At 43.6% G+C, this 15,058-nt stretch overlaps 1 long non-coding RNA gene across 3 annotated transcripts in view; it reads right to left on the minus strand.

Moving 5' to 3' along the window:
* LOC132323935 (uncharacterized) overlaps window positions 1-3,840 on the minus strand; it is a 55,364-nt gene extending 51,524 nt beyond the window's left edge. For all 3 annotated transcript variants that reach the window (XR_009485474.1, XR_009485475.1, XR_009485471.1), the window contains exon 1: window positions 3,497-3,840. This is a non-coding gene — a long non-coding RNA (uncharacterized LOC132323935). The remainder of the gene's footprint in view (window positions 1-3,496) is intronic.
* Window positions 3,841-15,058: the final 11,218 nt, after the last annotated feature.

Consider the following 15,058-nt stretch of genomic DNA (forward strand, 5'->3'; position numbering starts at 1 on the left):
AAAATACAAAAAAATCACAGCCACTGTAGAAACCATCTTATTTTTATACTTGCCAGCCTAATATTGTAGTTCTGTGCATGCCCAGAAACTGTCTTGTCTAAGCTGTGCTTCTCAGTGCCCACCACCCTTTGGTGATTTACAAACAAGGCTCCTGCTGCTTACCTGCCCAGGGGACCCAAGCTCACAGGCATGCTCAGTGAACACCAACCACATCCACAGCATTTTCTTAAGCAAGGCATCATAGACACAATTCTGTCACATGAAATACAAAATAAAGTAATGGGAAAACCATGGACAAGCTGGAGAAGTAGATCTTAATTCTGATAGATTTAATAACCATTGTGCATTCAGCGAGGCATCAAATGACAGATGTGCACAGATCTGGGACTGAAACTGCACTCCCCATTCCTTGCTAAGTGTTCTCACCAGTGGATTGCAGGGCCTGAACTATTAAGTCTGTTCCCATGCATTCCTCATCTCCAAATCTTCAGCTGCTTTTTTTCACAGTAGGACAGCCTCAGCAGTGCCCCAATGGCAGCCTGGGCGTTCCTCACCAGCCCCAGCTCTCCCACTTTCCAGGTAAGTTCTCTCAGGCAAGTAGAGAAAAGTTACATAAAAACACTGTTACCAGTGACTACCTTGGAAATAAATGCATGCTTTTATCATCTGCATCCAGTGGGATGACTTTTAGCCTCTTTTGAGTCCTGTTTAATCTGAGCATCCTGCAGGATGTGAGCTGGCAAAAGGCTTCATAGTTTCTACCAGCTTAAATTCAGGTCCCTTCCCACTTACTATGCAATTCTGATTACCATCTCCAACCACCTCCCCTGTTACCGATACTTGCAATTTAGGTATCCAATTCATAGTAAAAAATCCCAGGCCCAAACCCAGTGATCTAAGAGGTCACCTTTCTTTAGTCCTGTACCAGATCTGTGCCCTTAGAAACTTAAGGCTATACACCTCGAACACAAATAATACCATAATCTTCCTATCTTCCTAAGGCCATGAGATGTCATCGAAATGGAAGTATCCTAAATGCCAAGAAAAAGGAGTCAAAAAAAGCACACAATGCTCCTTCAGCAGACTACAGGAAAAAATGTTTGCTGGCCTGATGCAGCTAATTTATATCTCAGTACCATTCAGCCACACACAAAAGAAACATGGTCCAGAGAGCAGCTTACACATTTTCCTCAAATTCTAGTACATAGAATTGTTGAAAAATTTTTAGGCATTTTCTCCCTATTCTTGGGTTACACCTCATGGACAAATAACTGCAGATCCATACAGCAGCTGCATTATAGAGATCAAAAAGCTGTATGCCAGTGAGCCTTAGTAAAGAGGGGCAGTGCGTTCCCTGGTTCCTCCCAAATGTTGTGAGCACTCTGGTTTTCTCTGCTGCATCAAGCAAACGAAGACCAAGTTACACAGTTCACATCTATCTCTACAATTTCTCCATTTCAGATATTCAGAGGTTTGGGGGGTTAACCCAGTTACTAATGAGGCTGTTGATCTTAGGTAACCGGAAAAATACTAGTATATAGCAAATAGGGAAGTGCTTGGTAATCTTAACAAATGCTGTTCAAGGGCACAGTGTAAATATATCGATAAAAGAGTCAGTAGTTAAAAAAAAAAACTACCCTGCCACCTTGTAAAATACGCAAACTATTTGCTTTCGGGGGCTCTAGCCAAAGATGTAAACAAAAGTCTGACGGAATTCGCATTAAAAATTGTTCCTCTTCTTGACATGCTTAGCACAGTGACACGATGGAAATCTCTCACTCGGCAAAGAAGGCGGCTCGCGAAGCTTTGCGGCTTGCTGGATGTTGGCAGGCTGACAATGGCCACGCCGAGGCCGTAGGACGGCAGGCAGCGATGGCAGCCGAGCGCTCCGCGCCGTGCGCTGCTGCGGAGCCGCTCCAGAGCGGGTGGAAGCGCTGGGTGCGGCCGCTGGGGCGAAGAGCTGCCCGAGAGGGCACAGCCCACCGCAGCGACAAGCGCCGGGGCTTTTCGGGGGATGTCTGCTGGATTCTCTGTGCTTCTGACAGATAAAAGGGAGGCCACTCACTGCTCAAAGGGCTTTTTACTGCGTGGTTGTGATTTCCCTTGAGCGCAGGCTCTGCCTCCCGCCCCGCACGGGCGCGTCCCGCAGTGCGCGGGCACAGCCGCTCACGCACGGCTCCGCACGGGGCTTGGGCGCTCCCTGAGCCGGGAGCTCCTCCCAAAATGTCCCCGGACGTGCCACAGCGGCTGCTACGGGACGAGCCGGTGAGGCGATCGGTCCCCTTTACCCCACAGGCACCAGCTTCCTTCGCTCCCTCCCTCCAAGTTCATGCCGGCGGAGCCGCGGAGTAGGTCGCAACCCTGCTCCTACAGACGGCGCCCGACCGCAGCCGAGCATCTCTCCCTCCGAACACCCACACCGCCTCCCGCCATGCGCAGGGGCGGTTCCCTTTGTCCAAGGCTCCGGAGGTGCTCTCCCCGCCCGGCCCGCTCGGAGCGGGGGGGCCGCGGGCGCGCACCCACCCCGGGCGGGGCGGGACCCCGGCAGCGCCGCGTCCTCGCGCGCCATCTGCTGGCGGCCGGCGGCGCTGCAGCGCTGCTCCCGGCAGGGCGGGGCCGCCGACCCAGGCTCAGCCCATCGGTCCGGCCGCCGGCCCAGCCCTCGGCCCATCCCCCGGCCCGGCCCCCGGCCCGGCCCCCGGCCCGGCCCCCCGGCCCGGCCCCCCGGCCCGGCCCCTCGGCCCGGCCCCTCGGCCCAGCCCCCTGCCCAGCCCCTCGGCCAGGCCCCTCGGCCCGGCCCCTCGGCCCGGCCCCTCGGCTCGGCCCCCTGCCCAGCCCCCCGGCCCGGCCCCCCATCTCTGTCGAGGAAAAGTCGCTTTCCGGGGCATTTGCGAGCTGCGGTTTGGGCTCCCCCCGTTCCCGTTCCCTGTTGTCTCAGCCGGGCTCTGCAGCCCCGTGCGCAAGGCGGGGCGCGGTGGCTCCCGTTGCACGTGTCCGTGATCCCGAGTTTCTGCAGCACGGGCTGCTGCTGCTGCTGGAAAGTGCCTCTAAGGGGTGGCTTTTCTTAAAGGAATACAATAGGCTTTTCTTAAAGGACGACAATATGTCTCCTGCCGGTTTTTGTGTAACCCATGATGTGTGCATCCCCCTGAGGAAGGAGGACATGGGGTAAGGACAGCAGGCTGCCTCTGTCACCTGTACACACTTCGTGGAATCAGCAATGCTGAATTTTATCCAGAAGATTTGCGTAGCTTTAAGTGGAGGCAAGCTGCCCCATCCAGGAGGAGCTGAAACAACAGGGAATTCACATCCCGAGCCGTCTGCAAAGCTAGTTTTCTTTTCCAGACGTTTCCTCTGGAGTCACAGAGAAGCCCTGAACAGCGAGCACCAAGATGCTGGGAAACACCCCTGTTCTTTGCAAATAAAGATGTATCTCAAAAATAGTCTGAGCTTAGATTCTCACCTCAGAATATTCAGTTCTTGCTTTGCTACTTACAAAACATCTTCTCTGTCTGAAAGCAGGAGCTGCATAGCCTTCCCACTGGGAACAGTCCTTGGGCTGCCACTTCAGCAGGAGACCTAGGAAGCCTGCAGCAACTCTCCCCAGCTGAGCAAACACAGGAACCTCTTGATATGGGAAAATGAAAAAAGCAGAAGGACAGCTTTTCCCATGCCCCTCCCTGGCTTTATGCCTAGGCATGATGAAGATAAATTACACACATACATGCAAGCTGTGAGCAGGAGCAGGGAAGAAATTTTCTGTGCACCAATGCATGACAAGGTCACAAATGAAACATTCCCTTAGATTACACAGACAATATTGCTCAGCTGTGCAGTGCTGTGGATTCACCAAAACAATCGAGCAGTCTCTGTTTGAGCAGTAGCCTCCTCTGTTTCATCCCAATCCAACTCCCACTTACATAAAGAACAGCAACACCCTTGAGCTATTTACTCAAGTGTTCTTGGAGAGGAGGTGATTATTATTGCTGGTGGCTCTCAGAAGGAATGTATGTGAGATAAGATCTAAGGAGAAAATGAAAATGAACAATGGTCATTTGGAAACAGGCTGTTCTCTGAGGGTGTTATTTTCAAGTGTTGACTTGTGGGGGTCAATGAGAAGCTGAGTGGGAAGAGCATTGATACAAATAAAATACACACAATGCGAGGCTTGACTGAAGTTGAAAAGTTTATGGGTTTTCTCATAAAATTTCCGCTGCCCCTGTGTTACAGGCCACATTGGAAAGATCATATGAACAGCTTATCATCAAACAGTTCATGTCACCGTTTTGTCATCCTGATAGAAAGCAGATGAACCCATGCTTATTTTAAGCAAAGTTTTGAACCCAAAGGTGGAGGGAAATTTTAAAAGTAACATCTTTGATGAGAATGAAAGAGAAAACATCATTGCAGAGTGGCATCATGAATGCAGAAAACAATAGCTGAAATATGAACAGTTCACAGCTGTTAAACCAGGCATTCACTATGGATTCTTCATTTTCCCATTTTCCTTTTTGTACTAATCTCATCTGCCTGGCTAGGGCCCGCAGGGTGCCTCACACACCTGTGCTGACACATTGCATCCATCCTCCCGTGTTCCTTGAAGGCTCAGCTCTGACGGAGAGACCGCTGCCTGCTGCCAGGACAGCAGTGAAGGGGATGCCTGCACAGATGGGCTCCAGCCTCAGCCAGGGCATGCACAGATGAGGGGCAACCAGAAAATGTTTCTTGAACCCCATCTCAGCTGTGATTTGCCTTTCAACCCACAGGCAGGTAACTAACTTCCCTCTGAGCTCCAGGAGCTCTGGGTGGGCCCCAAAAACAAGTAAAGGAATGTCATGGAGCTTTGGGGTTTGCATAAGGCTGCAGGGGGGGATTTAATGTTCACACAACCTTTATCAGCCTTCAACACTGCAGAAGGACCTGCCGAAAAACCTTTGAATAAATTGAACAGTAAATTCACAGAGCAAGATATTTGTGTTTCATTACTGGGTCTTCTGTATTGCTCTCTGACCTATTTCAGCCTCTGAGCTTCAGTTTAGCCCCAGAAAACTGCAGAACAATATTTCTGTTCATCCTTTTTTGCATATGGCATTTTCTTAATGCAGTTTTCAAGGATCAAAGCTGTGATCAGAATTCCCAGTATGGCAGTGTTCTTTTTTGTTAAGTACCTGACATCACACCTAGCACACATTTTGGCTAGGTTGACATCCACTTTCTTCTCTTTTGTGGTGGAATATCAATTTGATCCATGTGAAGCTTCAGGATATGATTGATCTAAATGTTTGTTTTTATAGAGCATGTGCACTACTGCAATATCCAGATGTTATGGGCAGTAATTAGGAATTAATTTGAACAAGCTATAGTGGAGTTTTTTAAAGAAGTTATTGGAGTGGTTTGTAATTAAAGTAATATACTCATACAAATTGAAAAAATACTTTTGCTTTTTTTTTTAATGAAACAAGACATGGCAAACACCAAAATAATCAGCTTTGCTAGATCATCTTGTTTGTACTAAAACATTAATTAAAACCCAACTGTGTTCTTTATATCACTAATGGGAATCTTCAAATTAATCAGATGGGGGGTTTTTGCCTGTTTTGCAATGCAAGCCACATAGTCAGATTTTTGAAAACTGAAACTTAATTCTGTCTTTCAGTGGCAAAGATGGATGAAATAAAGACAGATGGGTTTTCTTGAACTGAAAAGTTTATTGAACACCAAACACTTTTTCAGCAGAGACACATTCATATTTCCTGGCTGAGAGGCAGAAGCAATCAAAATATGTAATAAGCCAGGCACTGTTGTTTAGTGAAGCTTCTGTTGATTTGAGTAGGTTGTGTATGATACTGTTAGGCTATTTATGTGTGAAAATTACGTAGCCTGGCCACTGCTTAAAGACATATCATATTTCCAAAAGTCTGGTTTAAACATAAGCAAAAGAAAGGAAGTACAACAGGGATATTTGGAATAGATCTATATTTTGGGGAGATTTTTGAACCTTAGTTTTGTGACCAAGAGTATGGACATGCTCCGGTCCAAGCTGCTTATGAGCAGCTTCATCCAGGATATCATCATAGCCAGGGAGGCAGATAGGAGGAGGAGACTGCCAGTGAAGAAACAATCAAGCTTGTTATTTTCTTTTATTTAGAAGTGTTAGCACATCTTAAGACAGCAGACAATATCTGTGCAGTGCACTGCAAATGCATGCACCATGCCTCATCTGAATGGATTTCTTCTTCCAGAGAAGCAAACATAGAAAGTAGGGGTCCTTAGGAGCTCAGCTGGACTCTCCATGGCCAATGGCTTTTGTATGACTGTAGCATCTTATGCTCAAGGACCATGGTAATGACCACATTTATTTGTTTGATAGAAGAAAAGCTTTTTGTATTAAATTAGATGGCTAACGTTTAATGGGGCATGTTTAATGTGCTGAGATTTGCCCCCAGTTGCAGCATCTGGAAGTTAACATTACAGAATGAGTGAGACTTAGAGGTGCCTGGCTGTCTCTGCTGCCAGTGAGAGCACTGTGGGCAGTGTGACTGGTGCTGGCTGGTGCTCAGCACACACAGCTGGGAACTACGTCTCCAGGCATCCATTCAGGTGCTTGTCAACAATATATTCTTCTTGCTCCTCTATTGAGGGATCATTTCTTCTTCATTCTGCTAGAATAAGGCATTTATTGACCAACATAATCTAGTAAATGTTCCTGCTCATTGCAGGGGTGTTAAACTGGATGACCTTTAGAGGTCCCTTGGAACCCAAACTATTCTGTAATTCTAGGATTTACCTTCTTGCACCACCTCCAGATTTGTGGGCATTGCAAAATCTTTATTAGAACTGCTGTAACTTGCAATACATTAATAGTGTGCAACTCAAATTTCTTCTGTTTAGGATAGAGTGTGGACTGGAAGCCAAGGAGTGAGTAAAAGTACATTTCAAAACAAATAAATCCATAAATGTAAGTCAAGAAAATTAATGCTAAGGCATGATCAATCCTATCTGACCGGTGAATAAACTCACTAAGCAGCTAACAGAGAAGAAACTGGAATTCTTTTATGCATACAAGAAGAAATCTATTGCATAGAGGTTATGGAGATTTTCTCCCTTTGGGTTTGTGAAGGAAATAGCCTCACACTAACTTCCCATACACTACTAAAGATTTTCTATTTCATTTACACATTTATATTCTAATCTGATATGAGGCAATTACCCTAGGAAAATAACCCAAGTGATAAATCTGGGCAGAGAAAACTTAACCTACACCTCAGTTTTCTTCAGTAGGAATCATAGTGTTTACTGCTCTGCTAATGCAGGAGCTGAGCTGGAAGAGGAGCTTTGAGCATGTGTATGAGATGATAGCAAACATTTGCCCTTGCTTGGGTCAGTCCTCTCTTATCCCTGTATTTTAATAACTAGGCTTCCAGTGGGGCAGGATTTCTGCTAAGATAGAAGATCTTGTCCATATGTTTGTTTTCCACATAGATATTCTCTTTTCTTGGGTATTTCTTTTTAAGATGGCTTCAGATTTCAATCACTACAATATGTAAGGGTCTTAGATTAATTTTTTGGGGGCTTCTATATATGGGAAAGACTTTGTTGTTTTGTTTTGTTTGTTTGTTTTGTTTTCAAATCCCAGTTGCATGGGGAGAGACCAGAAGCACAGAGATTTTACAGCTCAAACACAGTGAGCTGCCCAACTCCTACATGGCAGAAATTCCTCTGTGTGTTGGAGGGTCTGAGCATGACTTGGTTGGAATCACACAGAGAGCACGTGGCTGACTGGGGAGTCTGGACAGTGAATTGGCCTCCTGTGTCTCCAGTGAAAACAGGCTTGGTGTGCATGCACTGAACTGCCCTCCAGCAGCAAGAGGTGAAGATAAGTGACCAGAGGGGTTTGGAGAGCATGCTACATCTCAGCCTAGGGCCTTTAATGAGTCTAACCTGATCCTCTCTTTCAGCATGGCAATACCTTATGGCATGAATTATTAGATTGTACTGAGTGGAGACCGTTCATTGGTAGAAATTAAAATCCAAAAGAGAACTGCATTTTCAGATTTGTGAGGCATAGAGAAAGGAAAGTGTGTTCATAGAAAACAGTTTTTAAGACAAACATATTGATGTAATTATTCTCTGTTTCTGACTCAGTGCCCACAGTCTATGTGTACGAAGTGATGAATTTTTCCTGACTGCACTTGCTGAAAGAATTTTTTTAATCTTCACTTTAAGCATAAGAGCACATCTGCAACAGTCTTTACACATCTTGCTTTTCCTTTTAACCCACAAAATGTTCCCTTTAAATTTTAATTCTAAAGACTACAGTATAAGAAACCTTTTTTTAAATGGGACGTACCTTTTGGACATTTTAATGAAACAAAATCTTTGCTAAAAATCTGCTGTAAAGCTGGTCCTGATTTATTTAGCAAAATAGACACAGCATTGAGTACCCATTTTTGGGTTTTTTTCTTTGTAGCACAAATAGCTCAAAATTAAATTCTTTGAGCATTAGTGTGACAAGGGGACAAAAATGCACTATCAGTCGACTGCTACCCACAGGAAACCTACAGAGAGGTTTATTTAAAAAGAAAACACCTTGCACTTTCAGAGGCAAAGCCTGAATGAACAATTGCAGTCTCAAAAATACCTTAAACAGAGGGGTTTCACATTCCTTAGGACCACTAAAAAAGTGAATTTAAAAAAAAAAAAAAGCTCACGCATTGAGACCATTCTGCTACAAGGTGCCCAAGACACAATCAGGACTGTTACCTCTAGGTCACCAGCCTACACAGACACTCATCCTGCTTAGACAGTGTGCCATGCACTTGATAAAGGTCTTCTTTCATCCCCTGCAGTCTTGTGTAAACTGTCACTTCTCCAGAGCCTTGCAAAGTGTGAATCCAAGCATGCAAACTCCCAATGACACCACAGGAACTTGCACCAACACAATCTGGCCCCACGTTAAGGTCAGGCCTGGAGTTTCCTGTCCTACTGCTGGGGACACCAGTCACCAGTAAACTCCCAAATCATCTGTTCCTTCAGGGACACAGTAAAAGAGAGTTCACTTGAGTGACAGGAGATACCAAGATTTACATATATTCCAGTACTATCAAGTACTGAAACGCAGTAAAAGCCTTTGGAAATGAGATATATAGGGGCCTTTTCTCCACCCCTGAATTTGTGCTGAGGTCGACAGCTCTCTATTGAGTCTGTAATGGAAAAAGGAATAGAAGCCCTTACCTGCTGTGCCTTCCTGATATGCAACTGCATTTGCTCTGTCCCTACACATGAACACCCCCCATCTGCCCACTCTTACCCACACTGTGGGGGAAAAAGTAGTTGTGCCACTTGTGCTAGTTCATTTGGCTATAGCTTGGTATCAGATATACTTAGGATGGTAACAATACCCTAACACAGTTCTCTACTACCTTACCCCAAATCCTCAGATGAGGATTCATTTATTCTCTGCTTGGACATGTTTACTCAACAAGTAGCAATGATTCTGTACTGCCAGCCATCCATGACATTTGTGACACAGGTCAGGAAGAGGGATCATCTTTTCTGAAAAAGAAACTGCCTCGGGAAGAAAATCCCCATTTTGTGATTGTATTTGAGATTATTTTTCTCAACAAGAAATTCTCAAAGTTTTCAATTAAATAAAATTAAGACAACCAATGATAAATTTTGGGACAGACACAAGCTTTGTGCTTGTGGTATGCAGCAAGGATATAAGAAGTCAGTGATTAGTCCTGGAAAAGAGACTTTGGATGCTGTCTTTCCTCCATTCCTCCAAAAGTCTTTGCAGCCCTGTGTTTAGATCATTCACATACAATACAGGAGAGTCATGTTCAACTCGTTGATTGATGTATGTTTAAATTATTTAAACATAAAAAGCTCCAGCAAGGGCAGTAAAAGAAATCTGACACACTAATCCCTAACCTTTGCCATCCCCCCCTTCTCCTCCCTCCCCCTCCCCGCCAGATGACCACAAGTCTTTGTGGTCAGAGTAACTTCTATTGCCCTTTGCAAACAGTGTCACAGCAAGTGTTGGGTGTGGAACTCACCCCAAGCAAATGTGCTGTTCACCATCTCATGTGGCTGTAAGAGACTTGCTCCTACCTGGATATTCCAGCATGGAACGAAGAAACCCTTCCTGACTAAACTGGCCAAAAATATTGATATGTTCCCATGAAACCCTTCTTTTGAGATATGAACCACTTTTAGTTTTTACAAGAGAAGCCCTGGGTCAGTTCTAATCACCACCTCTTTGCACACTTGGTGTTACACAAAGCACATCTAAAGGGAACCCATCTTATCAAGAATTCACATGGTTTCTGACTTTTTTGGGTGTTTTTTTCTGTTCTCACTATAATTTTCCCCTTATGCCAGGTGGGGTCAGCTTCTCATTTCTCCCACCATCCAGGAGATGAGCTTAGCTCCTGGGACACTAACACCCTTCAGCTTTTCACTGTTGTCCCTGCAGGTGCAGCAGACCCTCTGCTGTCACTGGTACAATGACATAAGCTTGCCTGCACCCTGCACGGTGTTCATTCAGCAGGTGTCAAAGTGGTTCAAGACCCAACATGAGAAGCAGGGCCTGTGATGAGGGGACTTCTTCCATTTTTTTAATAAAAGCCTTGTTCACCCTGTGTTCTTGACTTGGCAGACTATAGAAGACTCCTACCCCTCTGTCTCCTTTGTGACTTCCCTCCTGATCCCATAAACTGATCCCAGAAACATCTTTTCCATACCAAAGCTCCATGCAGCTGAGCTGCCTTGCTGTGCAGCACAACCCACCAGAGCACTGGAGTCTGGGGGGATATCCCACAGCATCCTGGCAGCAGCACTGACTGAAGAAGCAGCTTTGATGCAGTGCTGCAACTGGGCAAATAGTTCACTGCTCAAAGGGTTTTCTTAGAGGTCTCCTGCTTCTCAGCTCTGACCCAGAGATGATCAGTCTGGTTTGATAGAGCCATGCAGAGAGATGGCACTGTTCTGCTTCCCTCTACTTACAGAGCAGAAATCAACTGCTGTTTGGTCACTTTTTAGGCAAGCAGCTCCTACAGCCATTCAACAAATGGGAGATGTTCTGATGAAGAGCAGACTAAGTTCGCTCATTCTGTAGCTAGTAGAAATGTAACTTTTCTCAGTTGCTTTCAGGTGGTGAAGTCACTTTTTAAAAGAGCATCTTAATCTACTGTTTGGCATTGCAAGTTTCACACATCTGCCTCTTGTTTATCCTCTTCTCTCTGGTCCTTCTCTTTCATTCTCACCTCATATTAAATTTCTGGCTGAAGATATGCTGAACAGTTGGTCTGAACAGCAGAGCCACCTGACATCTGCCTTCAGAAAACAAAGCTAATCAATTGACAACTCAAGGACCAGACCTTTTGGGTTTTTTATGTACACTTCTGAGCAGCTACTGACAGCAGTGTTGCCAAAAAATCTGGACATAATGCTTTATAAGAGCAATGTCTCATTAATCTGAGAAAACTCTTCATGACCCTATGCTAAGCCCTCTTGAGCATTACAGCTGTTACACTCTTACCAGTATTAAGGACTATTTACAAGTCCTTCCTTCTTCATATCCTATAGAAAATAGCACTCTGCATCACCCATTGAAAATAAAGTTAATTTTATGTTGTAGATGATATTGTATCTGTAATCTCAGTGTGCACACAAATGCATATCAATAGCTTTCTGGTCTCTCTCAAAACAGGTACAAAGGCATACATATATGCTACAGGAAAAGAAGCCTTGGGAAAGTATTTGTTCACAGTAGCTTTAGAATACACCCAAAATGTCTGTGTAATATAAGGAAAAATATTCAGAATTTCCTAACGAGACATAGCATACATGGAAGAATAGGATACAAGAACTTAAATTTAGTCCTAGGTCTGACTGCTCTGACAAATAATTGCCTGCCTGCACAGCAGGTACTTCAAACTACAAAGCTGACAAAACACTTGGCAAGACTCTTGAGGACTGAGTTACTTGGTAAGGCTCAAAGCCAGCAGAGTGCCATAACTAGAGCTGGGGAGTTGCCTTCCTTTACTACATTAAATATGTATTGCCACCTACTGGCTACATTGCCATTGTGGTGATTTCAAGTGTAGTACAAAATGAGCCACCTGTGTTCCCTCCTTATGAAAATTATAGACACTAATAGTAGAATAATTAAAAGTTTGTTTCCATCTTTTCTAGTGAGGAAAATATACTTGATAGTTTTTTCACCTTTTACAATGTATATAAATAAAACCCGTTTTGTACATTTAGAGGTTCCATTATGTGGCCATATTTGGCTATACTAGAAGGTATAATGTGAGGTATAATGTGAAGGTATATATGTGTGTGTTAATAAATGTAATTATTGTCCTGGTCTGCCTGTACCTGCCTCTTTCCTTAGACAAACAATATGTCTCAGGGAAGAGAATACATTTTTAGTCTGTTTGACTAAAGCAGAAGAGATCCCAGTAGAAGAGCTGGCTGGGTGTAAGCACTAGAAATATAACCAGATTTAAGCAAGGCTGTGGTCACAGTCTAGCTGAAGAATGGTCATGCATCAAAAATCTACTGTATAATTTCTGCTGTTAGCTATCAGTGAATTAAACTCACAAAAAGCTAATTATCCTAATCTATGAAGCAGCAAAGAAGACTGGCACCATATCTGGAGAAAAAATTATAAATAATATAGTACTGCAGTAGTGCTTTTTTCCAAGAAAATCCAAACAAGATCTAATTCAGGGACTTTGGTAAATGGTAAAGACAAGATGCATTTGATTCTGGTCCCACCCAAGCTTTGCCAATAAAAACCCAAGAATTGCCCAGGATGAAGAAAATCACTTTCATTTACATTGACTGTCAGTTTATTCTGCCACCTTCCTCCAGCTGATTGATGATGTATCATATAAATGTTATTCTATTAATTGAGCAAGTAAGGGTTTTTTTCAAAGCTTTGATGCAAATTATATCACTTTAAAAAAAATGTTCAAATGTGGTTTGCCTAAATTTATGTTGAAACGGGTCAGAGAGTGCTCACTGAACCTGCACCAATTGAATGGATAAAAGGCAGTAACCTTTGGCTACTAATGGAGAAAAATAGTTGGAGAAAGGAATTTTTTAGTTAAGTGTAACCAGAATCACAGGAGGATGTTTTTCACACTTCCTAAATTATAGCCTATTACATAGTGTTGAAAGTAATTTTGCCATTTAGCTCAGTCTGCAGTAAACTGAAATATCTCTACTCAAACACGAGATTTTCTAAAGAGGAATTTCAGATACAGTCATTTAGATGTATTGACTTTATATGTTCAGCTGATTTCCTTACATTTATAGATTCTTCCTGTGCAGACCACCCCTCCTAAATTTCACATATGGCTATGTCTTCAGATTTCATTAGTGTCAAGCAGAATGCAGTGAAGGAAAATTACATATTCAGCAGAAATCTGTATTAGATAACTACATAAATGCTTTCTTCAAAAGTTGGCAGCAGCAGTAGCCATTTCTAGTGGGACACGTACCAACAAGCAGCCTCAAACAAACAGCTACTTGACTTTCATAAACAGAAAACTGCTCAGTCCTTTCCTCCAATTGTTGGGGTTTACTTTGAGGATTTCTATTGAAAACAGAAACTGTATTCTCAGGTTAAGAGAGCTCTGAAGCCATTCTTCAGAAAATACTTGGAGAATGAGCAGTTGATGTCAACTTATCTTAGAAAGCATCTGTAAAAACATCTGTGAAGGATAATCTATCATGGGTCCCTAAACAACATTAGGCATTAGACCATCTCCTCTGAGAAGCTACAGTGTGCTGAAGTACTGTGCAAGCACAGAACTACTGCAGCCTCCCAGTCTGCCTCTTTACCAAGTACCAGTAACGTTCTGGAAGGACACCAGGGTTAGATTAGATATCAGAAAAAATTCCTTTACTGTGCAGGTGATGAGGCACTGGGACAGGCTGTTCAGAGAAGCTGTGTATGCCCCATCCTTGGGAGTGTTCTAGGCTAGGCTGGATGGTGTCCTGAGCAAAGTGGAGTGTCCCTGCCCATGGCAGGGGGGTTGGAACAAGAGGCTCTTTAAGGTCCCTTCCAACCCAAACCATTCTATGATCCTATGATAGCTCTGCTGCAGCACTTAGCTTGACAAGCAGCAGCATCCAAAATACTTCTTTCAGGATGACAAAATATCTATATTTTTTATCCTGGGGGTCTATAATACCAGTTCCTTTTAATCTCTCTATGCTGTAGATTAAAGGATTAAAACTTCTGTTTTAATCCTTTCCCTGTGCTCTCTCACCCTTTCCACAGTTGTGAAAGTTACCTGTTATAGGCAACTAAATGTGCAGATTTTTGGCAGCTGTGAAGTTTAACACAGCTCACAGCATGGCAAAACAGGATATTTAAAATATGGTGTGGACAAAGTGCTACCTTTTGTTTCAGTAAAAACACCTTTCAAGGAGAGACGGTGAGGGGCGCAGCTGTGTGCCGGACTTCCCGTGAAAACTAACCTGTGAGCAGCCATGGGATGGCGATCTCGATCCACACAACCACAGCTTGAACACCAGCATTCTGAAACACTTGCACAAAGTACATCCAGCCACTTCCTCTTCATCCAAACCTATGGCAAGTAGTGCCACTGAGAACTACAGGCTCAGTCTGATGTTTCTCCACCACGCAACAAGGAGGATTTTTCAGAAATAGTTTATTAGACAATTCAGAAGCATTCAAAGAGAATTTAATACACTGAAATAGTTTAAGGTACATCCAGTGGCATAATGAATAATGGGACTTATAAAAACCAGTGATCAATTTTATATTCAGATTGTCTGTACTATTTAAATTCAAATTTGTACTTTTTTTTTTATTTCAGTTTTTTTTTTTCTTCAGGCATCAGATTAAAGTTAGGGTAGCTATTGTAGTACAGACACAGTCATAGATATTTTATCAGGGAGAAAAACTGAGTTGTATTAGAAGTGACAGCAAAAATAAAAGACAATTTTTTTAAAAAGTCAAAAATCTTGTCAGACAACCATGGTGATAACCTTGTAGTCCCTGAATCTGATTTGG

Source organism: Haemorhous mexicanus, chromosome 2 (assembly GCF_027477595.1).
Source record: "Haemorhous mexicanus isolate bHaeMex1 chromosome 2, bHaeMex1.pri, whole genome shotgun sequence".
In the NCBI taxonomy this organism is placed as follows: domain Eukaryota; kingdom Metazoa; phylum Chordata; class Aves; order Passeriformes; family Fringillidae; genus Haemorhous; species Haemorhous mexicanus.